This window comes from Typopeltis vanoorti, chromosome 9, assembly GCF_054136105.1.
Source record: "Typopeltis vanoorti isolate ZY-2024b chromosome 9, IOZ_Tvanoo_1.0, whole genome shotgun sequence".
In the NCBI taxonomy this organism is placed as follows: domain Eukaryota; kingdom Metazoa; phylum Arthropoda; class Arachnida; order Uropygi; family Thelyphonidae; genus Typopeltis; species Typopeltis vanoorti.
Genome location: NC_143557.1, coordinates 10,625,780 through 10,639,978, shown reverse-complemented (window position 1 = coordinate 10,639,978; position 14,199 = coordinate 10,625,780). Strand labels below are relative to the sequence as shown.

The window sequence follows — 14,199 nt, the reverse complement described above, 5'->3', positions numbered from 1 at the left end:
CCCAAATTTTATCCGGGCTCCGGCACTGGCTGACAAATCAGGCCTATGGCTGGGTCAGTACTCCTGACTGTATTCCGTTTGTGTTCACGAGGCCAGTTTGCCTGCTTTGTGGGATGAAAAACCCCAGATAAACTGGCAGAAAAAACCCTGCTGTCCACACCCAAGACTGGCTAACTTGGCTATGGCTGAGGAAGATCCTTAAGCTCCTCCCATCGAGAGGAATCGAACCTAAGATACTCCTTCCAAGGCATATGGTTGTGAAGCGCAAAGCCACTAGGCTAACCGCACGGACTCCCATTCTATTTAAGTGGCCATACCACCTGAGATTAACTCTGCTAATGCATTCCTGGATTCTGACAATATCAAGTTCTTTCCTAATATCCTCGTTTTTAATATGATATTGCCATTGATACCATCTGTTCACACCCCTAATCTTTCTCAGGACTCTCATATTCGCGGTCTTTAGTCTCTGGTCGAGTGTTTTACTTCTGACCCAGCTCTCAGATCCATAAGTTAAAATTGGTTTGAACACTGTCTTGTATACGGCTAATTTATTGTTTTGACTAATTTCTCTCTTATTCCATATAAATTTATTCAGTTGACTTCCTACCATATCAGCTTTGTTGATTCTGTTGTCTGTTGCCATATTTAATTTACCATCTTCACTAAAATCATACCTAAGTAGCTGAAATGTTTTATTTGTTCTATAGGTTCTCCATTCACAATGCAGTTGATATTTTCAATGTTTCTACCTATTTTCATTGTCTTTGCCTTGCTATTGCTGATTTTCATACCAAATTTATTACAGCAGTTATTCAGTTTAGTCAGGGAATCTTGCAGACTTGTACTGGATTTATTTAGAAGTATAACATCGTCCTCATAAAGTAAAGAGCTGAGATTAACATCTCCAATTTTGATATCAGGTTTAATACCACTTTCATTCATAATGTGATCCATATAGATAATGAATAACAGAGGGGATAATGTACATCCTTGTCTGACACCAGATTTAACATGAAACTATCATCCTGTATTTCCTTCAATTCTATCTAACTGTTGACTTAATACTCAAATGAAGACTATGTATTGTTTGTTATAATGCCCCCATTGATGCCATACAACTGGACTGTTTTGAATAGCTTTTCTTGTCATATGCCTTTTCCAGATCTACAAAAGCTAAATGCAGATCTTTGTTATTTAACTAAAGTGAAAATCTGATCCTGACATCCTCTATTTGGCCTAAATCCAAATAGAGGATGTCAGGATCCAAATTCAAGTATACTTGCATAAATCTTACCATGAACACTCAGTAGGGAAATACCTCTGTAATTCTAACATTCAGTTTTATTTCTCTTTTTGTATATGGGTACAGTGAGAGCTCTACTCCTTGTTCTTCTTTCCCTATGCCTTATCCCGTGTTAAACGGGTTTGGCGTTCCCATCTTTAATCTTCTTCTTCCAGATTCTCCGGTCCAGGGCATCTTCCTGACTCCATCCTTTCTCCCTAAGATTCTGTTCCACCTTATTCCTCCATCTGAGTTTGGGCCTGCCGCTTTTCCTCCTTCCCTCCACCTCCATACGCTCCACTCTTTTACCACCATACTCCTCACTCCTTCTCTCTACATGACCGAACCACCTCAGCCTGCTTTCTTGTACCTTCTTACTGATTGGTCCCACCTTGGTCATCCCTTTGATGTAGTCATTCCTTATCCTGTCCTCCTTTGTCACACCACTCATCCATCTCAACATCTGCATCTCTGCCAACTCCATCTTCCTCTCCTGTGCCTTTGTTATAGGCCACGTCTCTGTGCCATGGAGCATCGCCAGACTCACCACCATCTTATACAGCTTTCCTTTCATCTTACAACTCACTCTCTTGTCGCACAGGACCCTGTCAATCTTCCTCCAGTTCATCCAGCTGCATGTTATTCAGTACTGTATTTCTTCATCCGGGTCACCGTTCCTCTCGACGACCGACCCAAGGTACTTGAATTTCTTCCCTGAAGTTAACCTTTATCCCTGGAGTCGTATTATCATATCCTCGTCACTCCCCGTTGACATGTATTCAGTCTTTACCCGGTTAATTTTCATGACTCTCTCCTCCAATACCTTTCTCCACTCTTCCAGGGTCTTTTCAAGCTTCTCTTGGGATGATTCGCAGAGAGCAATATCATTGGCAAACATCTTGCTTCCTGGCACCGCCTCCTTGATGTCCTCCACTAGTAGATCCATGACTCAGAGTTGATCCCTGATGGAGCCCTACGACAATGGGGAAAACCACTCTATCATGCCGACACTAGGCCTGACCTGAGTTTTCGCTCCCTCATACATCTCCTTCACCAACCTCACGTACTTTTCCGACACCCCGCCCCTTTCTTCATACACCTCCATACCTCCTGTCTGGCCACTCTGTCGTACACCTTTTCCAGGCCTATAAACACCATATGTAGCTCCGCTTGCATCTCCCTATATTTCTCCATCAATCGCCTTAGCACAAATATTGCATCCTTTGTCCCTCTTCCTGGCATAAATCCAAATTGCTCCTCACCAATTTTTGTTTCCCGCCGTACCCTTCCTTCAATTACTCTTTCCGATATCTTCAACGTGTGTGACATCAGCTTGATCCCTCTATAGTTGCCACAATCTTGAACATCTCCTTTTCCCTTGTAGATTGGGATGAGAATGCTTTTCCTCCATTCCTCTGGTATCTTTTCCTATTAGGCTATTTTCCTCATCAGATCCCATAACATGTCTGCACCCTTGCTTCCCAAGCTTCTCCAGGTATCTGGTTCGCTTCCACAGCCTTTCCATTCTTCGTTTTTCTCAGTGCCCAATACACTTCCTCTCTGCTTATGTCCTGCACCGATCCTTCATTTGCCTTTCCATCCTCACACCTCTCTCTTGGATTCTCCTCATTTAGTAGATTACAAAAATAATCTTCCCATCTTCCTCTGATTTTGTCCTCCTCTTGTAGTACTACTCCTGTGGTGTCCTTTATCTGCTTAACTGATGTTGTCTTTCGAGGCCTTATCTCTAGCTTTCGCTATTCTCAACAACTTAGCTTCACTACCGTTTCTCTCCAGTACTTCATAAACCTCTTCAACTGCCATAGGTCTCTTTGCACTTTTCTTCACTAATCTATATACCTCCTTTTTGGCTCTGGTTCCAGTCATGGCCTATTTTTTCTTTGCCTCTTTCTTTTCCCTGATCTCCAACTGCACCTCCTCATTCCACACCATGCCTCCTTATCCTCGGACGTCCCCTTTCCTGATGTTATACCGAGCACCTCTTCTCCAATTTTTCTAATATTCTGACTATTTACGTCCCACCATTCTTCCACATCCTCTGGTAACTTCATTCCTTCCAATATCCTTTCTTTAAACTCATTCCTTGGACCTTCCTCTTCCAATTTCCACCATTTTATTTTCCTATCTTTCCGCCTATTCTTCTTTTCCCCTTTTATATCACAGTCTACCACAACCAACCTGTGCTGTGCCGCTACACTTTCTCCATTAATCACTTTACAGTTTTCACCTCCTTAAGATGTTTCCTTCTGCACATAATATAGTCAATCTGCCTCATCCTTTCCCCGCTCTTATAAGTTATCAGGTGTCCAACTCTCTTCTTAAACCACGTGTTAGCTATAGCCAGGTCGAAGGCCACTGCATGCTCTACAATTCTTTTACCTTCTTCATTTCTTTCACCACCACTACAACCCCAGTGCACCCTTTCTTTACCACTTCGTCGCCTTCCTACATGCCCATTCAGGTCTGCTCCAACGATCACTCTCTCACCATCAGGGATTCCCATTACCACCTGGTCTAGTTCTCTCCAGAATGCCTCTTTCTCCTCCTCATTACAACCTACTTGTGGAGCGTATCCACACACTATCACAGCCTCGCTTCCTCCAATCTCAAGTTTAACACTTATAATCCGATCGTTCTTCTGGCACACCTCACAGACTCCACCCTTCAGCTCCTTGTCAATGATGATTCCAACTCCGTTTCGTCCATTCTCATTAACCCTACTGTAAAACAGTTTATATCCTTCTGCCAGCTCCTTTGCTTTATTGCCCTTCCACCTTGTCTCCTGCATGCACAAGATCTTCAGCTTCCTTCTTCTCATCATGTCTACTATCTCCCTACTCTTCTCATTCATCGTACCCACATTCAGCGACCCGATTCTTACTTTACATAAGTAAGAATCGGACTCGCTTCTTTAGCCGAACCCGTCCTTGGTTCGGTAGCCCAAGCCCACTTCTCACAGTCCTCGGGTGACAGAACTGCATGTCGCTTACAGGGGATGCCCTAGCCGTTGTTCTTTCTCTGTTATTCAACATTTCATCCCTGGTTTTGGCAGGTTTTTTACAGCCGGATGCCCTTCCTGACGCCAACCCTCCCCATTTATCTGGGCTTGGGACTGGCACTGAGATGCGCTAACTTTCCCTCCCCAGTGGCTGAGCTAGTGAGAGCTCTACTCCAATCATCTGGAATTCATCTCTGTCCAGTTCTTCTGAACTATGCAGTGCACCTGCTGTAAGACTTTTATACCTCCATACTTATGCATTTCTGGTTAAATATCATCTACTCCAGCTTCCGTTCCACATTTCAGGCTTTTGATGGCTTGTTCTATTTCAAGTATGGATATGTATTCCTGATTGCATTTAGCAATTTTTCAAATTAGTTACTTCATACATCAAGAATATCTTTGTCTCCAGTTTTCATAACCTTTATCATCTCTAATTCCTTTCACAGCACTCTTTCCTCCATTTCTGAGCTTTTTCAACAGCCTTCAGAATATCTTGCCACCTTGATATTTATTTTCTATCATCATCATAACACTAATTATGGGTATAGACCATATTGGTCTGTTCCGGTCTCATTATCCATCCAATATCCTTTTTTGAAGTCTACCCTGCCTTCTCTTTCCAATTGGCTTATATTTTAATATTTCTTTAGGATGTCAGCCATTCGGTTTACATGTTCAATCCATTTTTGTTTATAATTGTTTTGTTTTTCTTCTATTGATTGTGTTTTTAGTTCTTTTAAAATGTCTTCGTTCCTTTCTTGATCTAATAATGTGTATTTTGCAGTTCTTGTCATAATTCTCATTTCACTTGTTTTTATTCTTTGTTTATCTTGTTTGTTTATTGCCTAAATTTCACTGCCATATAATAATGTGGGCAGTGCTAAAGTATTATATATTTTCAAGTGTGTTTCTTTTTGTACTATATTTGGGTTGAGTGTTCTATTTATTAGGCCTATAATCTAAAAATTTTTAAGTTTTTAATTTTGTCTTTTTCTCCTTCATATGATATTTCACATCCAAGATAACTCAAAAGTATTTATCTGTTCTATTATTTTATTATTAATAACTATTTTGCTTCTAACTGCAGTTTGTTCACAAAATGCCATTTTTTTAATTTTATGTATGGAAAATTTCATTCCAAACTGTTCTACTATAATGTTTAAATTCTATATTGCTCTTTGTAAATTGTCTTCCTCATTGTATTATTACTTTATCATCTGCAAATAATAGCATATTTATTTTGTTATTCCAGGAAATTTCTATACCTTATTGTTTAAGGTGCTCCACTGCATTAATATTTGATTAATGTAAATATTGAAAATTGTTGGAGACAGAATGCATCCCTGTCTTAGGTTTATAGATTGTTTTTCAGACAACTTTTCATTTATTGTTATTTTTATTTCATTATCTTTATATATATTCAATATTGCATGTAGTAAAATATTAGGTATATTTATTCTTTGTAATATATCAAACAGTATATATCTTTTTACTTTGTCAAATGCTTTTTCGTAATCTATAAACAAAAGATGAGTTTCCAAATTAAATTCTCTTCTTTTTTTCTGTAAGTTGTTTTAAACAGAAAGCTGTATCCAATGTAGAGCGTCCTTTTCTAAAACCATTTTGACATTCTAATAATATTTTTTCACTGTATATTTTTAGTTTTTCATTAAGTATTCTACTATATATTTTGTAGCATGTATTCAGTAAACTAATACCTCTGTAGTTAGCAAGTTTTCTTTTATCCCTTTTTTAATGATAGGTATTACTATTCTTGTATTCCATTCTATTGGTATTTGTCCATTTGTGTATATTTTATTTAAAAATTTTAGTAACCTTTGATGAAATTTTTTTCCAGCAAATTTGTACAGTTCAGAGTTACAATACAAGTCATCAGTCCTAAAGGTGCCCCTTAGCAGGCTAAATTGGGTTGTTGGGCTGATATTCTTAGAATGCAAGTTTCCCAAATTTTGGGCAGTCTCGTGCACCCAAATTTGTTGAGGTTTGGAAAGTTTTTCAGAGCTGAGGCTGATTCAATGAATAATCTTTCCTACTTGTACTTGCTGCAGTATAATAAAGTGGCTTCTTCCAGCATATTCTGTGGTGGGTGTCCAATGCCTGGTCAGCAAGTCCTGAGTGGCTGTATTATGGAACCAGATGTAGTCCTTGTGTTCGGATAACCTGACATTGGCTGTAATAGGACAATTTGCAACTGCAAGAGACCTGATATACTCCAGGTATGTCTAGAGGAAGTGGCTGATCATTGGTGGAGTGCCAATTTGTTATGTGGTTTGTAACTACTTGTGAGGTCATATTTTCTTAGGAATTTTGTTAGTTAGGTTTTTTTCAGATGTACCCTGGATATATGGAATGGTGATAGATTATGGGGCACCTTTAGGACCTATATTACCCTGGAAGCAGTAATAATGCCCACCAACATGGAGTAGGAATATTAATAAGTAAAGAAACATCAAAAGTGTACTCGTATTCCATTCTTTGATAGGTTAATGTATCTACAACTCAAGGCCAAGCAGTCCTAAAGTTCTCCCATAGCAATTTGGATACTTTTAAGACTCTCTGACCGACTTCAGTTGCCTTTCTTCTGCCTCATTTGCTTAATGTCAGTGCCTGCTTTCACATATTGTTTTTTGATCCCTGAAGAAGATGAAGATTTACATTATTGTTTCAAAAAAATTAGAAGTGTCTCATTTGTTATTTTGAGAAATTCTTTCAGTTGAGGATAGAAAGGTCAGTTTCTACATCATCCTTTTTTACTTGGAGAGTGGTGAATGAGTGGAATAAGCTGTCAGAGTCTGTTATGGGTGCTGTGACTGTGAATGAGTTAAAAGCAAAGTATGATAGATACTGTGCGAATGCTGAATTGTTCTGGACTTAATGTTTAGGGCCTCCCTCAATGAGTCTAAGGAGTTGCCTGTAATAATATACCTTTGAAAAGTCCAGCAGTATCATGTCGTAGCCATTTCTTGTTTGCAATTCCACTGTGACTATATTATAAAATGTGAATAAATTGCTAAAACAGGGCCTATCTTTTACAAAGCTATGCTGCCCACTATAGAGTATCATAACATGTATGGAATCGATCGTTTTCCTGTAATTTATGATATCTTCATAAGAACCATGTTCTTCTACTCGGATATCTATGCAGAAAATGGATCATGCTGACTGGAATACTTTTTTCCATCTTGTAAATTTAATGCTGATATCAATCAAACACTTATGAAACAGTAAAGTTTGTAATTGTTGCTGTCTGGACATTAGATTGTCCAGACAGCAACAGCCTCAATTCCAAAAACATCTCAATTTCCACTCTATCTAAAGCCTTGGTAGAACCCAGAGAGGCAGGCAGCCAGAAAAGATAGTGTATGGGGAGCATATCATAGATACCCCATCACATCAAATTTAATAAGTTTTAAATGTGCTTGGGCCAAAGCACGTGTTTTGAGACATCAGAATCAAAAATAATAATCTTTGATCCAATTTACTACATCAGTGAATCAAAAAAAAAAAAAAAAAAAGTGGAAAACTTGTGTTTTTGCACATGCTCATTAACTAAGAGAAAGTGTAAGAGAGCATTGAATCTCCTTTGTGTACTTATATACTCAAAGCTGGATTATGGGTCTCAAGTCTATGGTTCTGCAAGGCAAAATAGTGTGCAATAGTTGGATCCCATCCATAATCAGAGTATATGGATAGCTACTGGTGCCTTTCACCCATCGCCTGCCCAAAGTCTTTAGACCGAGGCAAATGAACTGGTTCTATCAGAACCAGTTAAATAGAAGCAGTTGTCTCTTAACTATGCCCTAAAAATAGTCTCTTCAGAACATCCTACTAGGATTAGTCTCTTTTCTTTACTTTGATAGGCTCATTATCACACATCAGACCACCATACATCCTTTTGGTATGTGTGCTAGAGATTTTGCAAGCTATTGGCATAAATGTTGACAACATTACCTGCACCAAACATAACAGCATTCTTCCATGCGAGGTTTGCATACTGTCTAGCAAATTCTCACTTTGTCACTTACAGAATTCTCATACTCCATCTGTCTACCTGCCATTCTTTAATGCACACAGTGTAGCCCACTCAGATTTCTATCCCATCTATAATGGTTTAAAATCTGAGACCCCTGATGGTTGTGCTGCTGTGTTTCCTGGTAGTACTATCTCTAATCAGATGGCACTTCATATTTATACAGTAATTATACAGGAGAGTTACATAACATTCAGCATGCACTTGTGCATATAAAAGAAAACCGCTGCCAAAAAGTGTATACAGACTGAGTTCCTAACAGGCTATCCCCCTCTCCTGTTTATAATCTGCATCCAGTACTTCGTGAGGTTTTACAAAAGTCGTGATGTATTCGTAGCCACATTGGAATTAAGGGAAATGAAACTCTAGATACAAGTATTATATATACTGCTTTTTCCACATACTGTTTGACAGTATCGTATACAAACTACAGACTGTTTATAAGATCAAAGCTAATTTCCCAGTGGTGGTAGTCATGGTAGGAAGCATTGACAGTCTAGTCAACATACAAGACAGATAGTTTTTCTTGTCTAGCTCTGCATGAATTACAGTCAACTTATAAATTCTTATTTACTGAGGGCTTATGACCCACCTATGTGTGAAAAATGCAACATCTCATCATTTGTCACATTCACATTCTGATGGAGTTGCAGCACTTCACATGAGAGAAGAATGAAATTTTACTTATCTGGCCAAGCCATATATACTCAGGCAGATGTTATCAAAGTCGAATAAAGTGCACGAAGTCTAACATTTTACAAAGAATTAATTTATGCAAACATATTTGATTATAAATTCTATTTATCTGTAGATACCTGCATTGCTTAACTTAATTTTTTGTACATACATATTATTTACTAATTTATTTCTTAATGACTTTATTAATACTTTGTGTACTGTGCTATAACTTTGATAATGGTGCTGTGATAAGGCAGTGTCTGACCTTTATTGTCCTTACACTAATAAACCATAACCAACCATATCAGGATCTGAATCTTGTTTTGGTATTCATGTTGTTCAAATTTCTTCTAATGTCTTTCTGTCTGAAAGCCACATGAGATATTCAATGCAATGTTGTATATAAACAATGATGTGATTTGCCTTGACTTTTTGTGCATGGGTTGAATGAGAAGAATGGTGCCAGGAGTTAAGGTTTTTGTTTAAGTGTTGTAATAGATTCACCTGGGTGAGAAAGAGGTAGAAGCAGATGGAGTAAATTTGTGTCCAAGGGCTTTTGCAAGGAACCAAAAGGCTCAAGTTCCATGGCACAGGTGGCAGGTTTTCTACATTAAGCTCTTTCAAAATCAAACTTAGGCCCTCTGAGTGATGGTTTTACAAGTGTTGCTAACTTTAATATAGGCTGTGAATGAAGCTAGAGTTTTTGTTCGAAGCCACTTACAATCAGCTGTTTTCCTTTACTGGACCATACTTGGAAAAAGTGCTGCCCAGGAAAGTATACAGTTTGGAAAACCATGGCTTTGGATATAAGGTGGAAATTTTGAACAGTAGGGAACGAAGGCCTTCATTTCATCATGAATAATTTCTGTAACAGAATATCACAACAATTATCTGTATCTGAAGAACAGCAATATTAGTTTGGCCATAGAAGAGAATAGTAAATGTTCTGGAGATCCTCCCACTTGACATTGTTGTAGTGCCAAAGTACATGAAGATGTGAATAGCTGAGGGGTGGGTGTTTCACTTCAGATGAAACTTGGATGAGATTATGATCTGCATTGCTATGAGGAGCAATCACCCCAGCAGTACTTAAGAAAAGATTTAGTGTTGAGTGAGTGGAGAGTCCTGTCAGATATTCTGGTTGTGGTAGATTAACAATTTGCATTACATGATTGCTTATAGCAAATATTTCAGCTTCAAATATTCTCAAGCTTGATTATTGGAATTGGTAAAAGGGAAGCCAGTTGGATTGCAAGAAATCATTTATCACAGTTAAGAAGCCAAAGAGGTGATTTTGATTTTGGGGTATGGTGAAGACTTCAGATGAATATATAATGAGGTGAGGAAATCTTTAGTCACAGAAGGTCAGAGAAGAGAGTCGAGGTAAGGCATCCTCTGGTATGGAATATCAAATCACACAAAAGTGCAAGGAGTTAGGCTCTTATACATGTCACCCATACAGAAAGCATTCAGTCTTCATGACATTAAACATTATCAAATGTTTTGATAACATTGGCTGACTGTCTCAGGACTTTAAATCTATTTTTGCTCCTGCTCTTTATCTCTTTTGCAATCACTGTCACCAAGGAGATTCCCATGCATTTTGGGCTTTCAGTTTTGCTATATCCTTTGTGTACTCTGAAATATTTTGCTGTTTTTGTATACATAAAAACACACTAATTATTATTTTCATAAGTAAAAATTATACTGCATTTCATATATTAATAATCAATTTATAAATTTTTTAATGTTTTTGGATATGTAAACTGTAAATAGTCTTCTCTTACAGGTGACAAAATATTTCAGCTATACAACATCAGGCTGTGTCTATGTTACAGAATATTGCTGTGATCAGGTCATCACATCTGACTGCAACTTTCTTGGTTGTTACAGCATTTTTGTAGTGTCCATTTGAGGAGTTGTTTCCTCAGTCTAACAGCTGGTAAGGCAAACCCTTGGATAAAGGATAAGGTGTTCATTTCACCTTAGTGCCCTTATGCTTCAAGAAAAAAAAAAGTGAAACATGGGGTTTAAAGAAGCATATGTAGGAGAGGAATGATGCAGATGTAAAATAGACTAACTGCTTCAAGCCTGGGCATCCCGATTTAAAGTGAGAGGGAAAAAAGGCGCAAAATTAGTTCATGTTTCTTTTAAAAAAATAATAACAAGAAAAGTTAAAATGCCTTGACATTCTGCATGTGCTGCTACTCTTTAAAATTTGAAAGAGTAATACCAGTTTCTGGTATTTCTGTCTGATTATTCTTATGTTTCCAAATAGACTTCTGTATGAAAACAAAATTTACATTATATGAGCTATTTATAGTGTTACTGTGAATTCAGGTCAGGTGTCATAATTGAAGGCTTATTTACAGAAGAATTTTTAAAGTCATTGTCTTTTTCATTGTCATGTTTATTAGCAATATTTGTGGTTTGACAGTTTTTGTTTTAAGGGATAATTTATGAAATTTGTGATATCAACATTCACTGTGATGAAATGAATGTTGCAAAACTTATAAAAATCGTGGTAGGTGTGACATGCATACATGCGTGCTCGTGCGCACGCGCGCACACACCACACACAACAGAAAGAGGGGAAAATTTTAAAGCATGAACTGACCAGGCAGTGCCTACTTTAAGTGGATGAATGCTTTAATGCAAATTATGGCCATTAGAAGTGTGTGCCTACTGCTGCTGCATATTTATCTTATATATAGCATCATTGCACTGAGCTGGGTATCGCATGCTGCTGTGCAGATGTTATGTGAACACTTTAAAATCCCACCCTCCTTTATGAAGAACTGCCTATGAAAGGAAATTTTCCATTTTATTATTTTGTTACAATTATCATTAAAAATGTATTATATTTTTCCTGTAGATAATCCTACCAGGTAACTGCTTTTTGTTTTATTAAAATAGCATAATAAAGATGTATTTTGAAATTCCTGTTTTATTACTATTAGCCTATTCTTGGTATGAAATATCCTGTAATGAACGTTTTTGTTTCATTAAATTAAAAAAAAAAAAAAAAAGTGTTCATTACATACAAGCGAAATTTAGAAAAGTTTGCCTGAATTAGAAAAGAGAAGTTATTTGCTGTTTTAAACTTCCTTAAATTTACTTTCATAATAACATTAAATAATTAAAATTAAACTGGATGTTCTTAATTCTATAATAGTCAAGATTCAAAAGAAGCATATGGTAAATGAGGGCATTACTCTAGAATTATCTGCAGGAATTAGTCTGTTTACTGAAAACATATATTCCTAGTTACAATATACTAAAGAGAAATACATGCAAACTAAAAATTTTAATTTTGCCAGGAAAATCTTATAATTTTTGAAAAGTCTGTATGTGGGTTTTATTTAAAAGTATAAATGGGGTGAAAAAAACTAAAGAAATATAAACAGTCTTTTTCCTTTTTTATCTTTTCCTTTGTCATATTGACAACTTACTAATGTTCATGTTGCTCTTCTAGTATAAATAAACATTAGAATTCTTAATTTCCTCATTGCTTAACATTTCCTGGTCCTGAATACACAAATGCATACTTTTCTTCAGGAATCCTTATCTGTTGTTTCCTTGAGTTTAAAGAAAACCATAAATTGTGCCTACAAAAAAAAAAAAAAAAAAAAAAAAAAAAAAAAAAAAAAAGTGATCTTTTGGATGGAAACATCAGCTTTATTTAAAAAAAGCCTGTATTGCATTTCATAAGCACATAAATAATTTTTTTTTTTCATCCTTATAAATAAATACATTTGTATTAGCATATTTGTACAAGCAGTAAAACTTGCTAGCAATGAAATTTCACCCATAGTGTATAAGATATGGTAAATAAAGTACTGTAACATTTTCCATTCATGTGAGCATCTATATTGTATCTCAAAATTGTATAAGCTAGTATCGCACTAGTCACAATCACTTTTGGCTTGAATCTTTTGGGAAAGTTCTTTTCAGGAGGATAGAGCCAAAAGGTTTGATCTTGATAAATGTAATTCAGCCTTGTAAAGAATAATAAAAATATATATATATAAATTCCTATTTCATAACTAAGCAGAGGTAAATTAAGATTTGTGCAGTGAAACTAAATTTTTGATATTGTCAAAAAAAAAAAAAAAAAAAATACAACTGAAATTTGGGTTCTGCTGTATTTCACTTTCTATCAGAAACTTTGATTTCACAAAGAAAATGTTTACCTTTACTTGATTAAGAAATACAGAATTTTTACCTTATTGACTTAAAAAATATTGTATTCACACAGTAGTATTTCCAGATGCAAAAGTCATTGAATAATTTCTACCTTTAGGAATTGTTCCCTCTTTTAGGCCTTTGACACATACCAAAATATTTTCAGTCTTTGTACAGTATAACTTCGATATAATGCTCCTCACAAAGAAAGAAATTTTGGTATTACAACCTGGAAGCGTTATACCGGATGTCACTAAAAATTATTATTTTGTATACTTACACGTTGCAAAGTTCTTTCATCTGGGTCAGTATGCTTAAAATTCATAAATTTATAATAATCTTTATAATAATATTTAAATTTGAGTTTAAAATGTATAATTTATACTGTACCATAAATATTGTAATATACAATAGTAATAAAGATTACATAGAACATACATCATTTATTATTCACTACATTATTATTATTATAAGTACAACTTTTATTACTGATAATGTACTGTAATAGTGTATTAAAAAAAGGATTATACCAAAGGATTAAATACTTTGCCAGAGGAACTGAAAAAATTTCCTAGTTTAAATGAGAATAATATTGCACTATGCTTAACGACACCTTATTGAGCTGGGGCTTTCTTCTTAACATTTAAAATTTTGCTCAGCTTTTGACTGTATTTTGTGTGCACACAGTAAGAAATCACCAGTAGCATTTACACAAGAACAGTTTCACTTGTGTTCTCTGAAATTTGTATACAATACTATTGGAAATTAGAATATTGTATTTAGAATTCAATTCAAGAATTTAAGCTATCCATTGCTCGCATGAAATTTATTTTTGCTGAGCTTAGTAACCATCAGATGCTAAAACAAATTTTTTTTTTTTTTTTTAATATTTCATCCATTTATTGAATTGATGAAAGGAACTGAGGTAATTATTGATACAATAACAAATAATTTCTTCAGTAATTTTCTATCTCAACT

General features: G+C 36.0%; 1 protein-coding gene across 1 annotated transcript in view; it reads left to right on the top strand.

Annotated features, from left to right (window-relative positions):
- The window catches only part of Usp7 (Ubiquitin-specific protease 7), a 747,694-nt gene extending 734,036 nt beyond the window's left edge, over positions 1 to 13,658 (top strand). The window contains exon 33 of the mRNA XM_090397965.1: positions 10,826 to 13,658. The gene's annotated coding sequence lies outside the window, so the exon portion shown is untranslated. The remainder of the gene's footprint in view (positions 1 to 10,825) is intronic.
- The last annotated feature ends 541 nt before the right edge of the window (positions 13,659 to 14,199 follow it).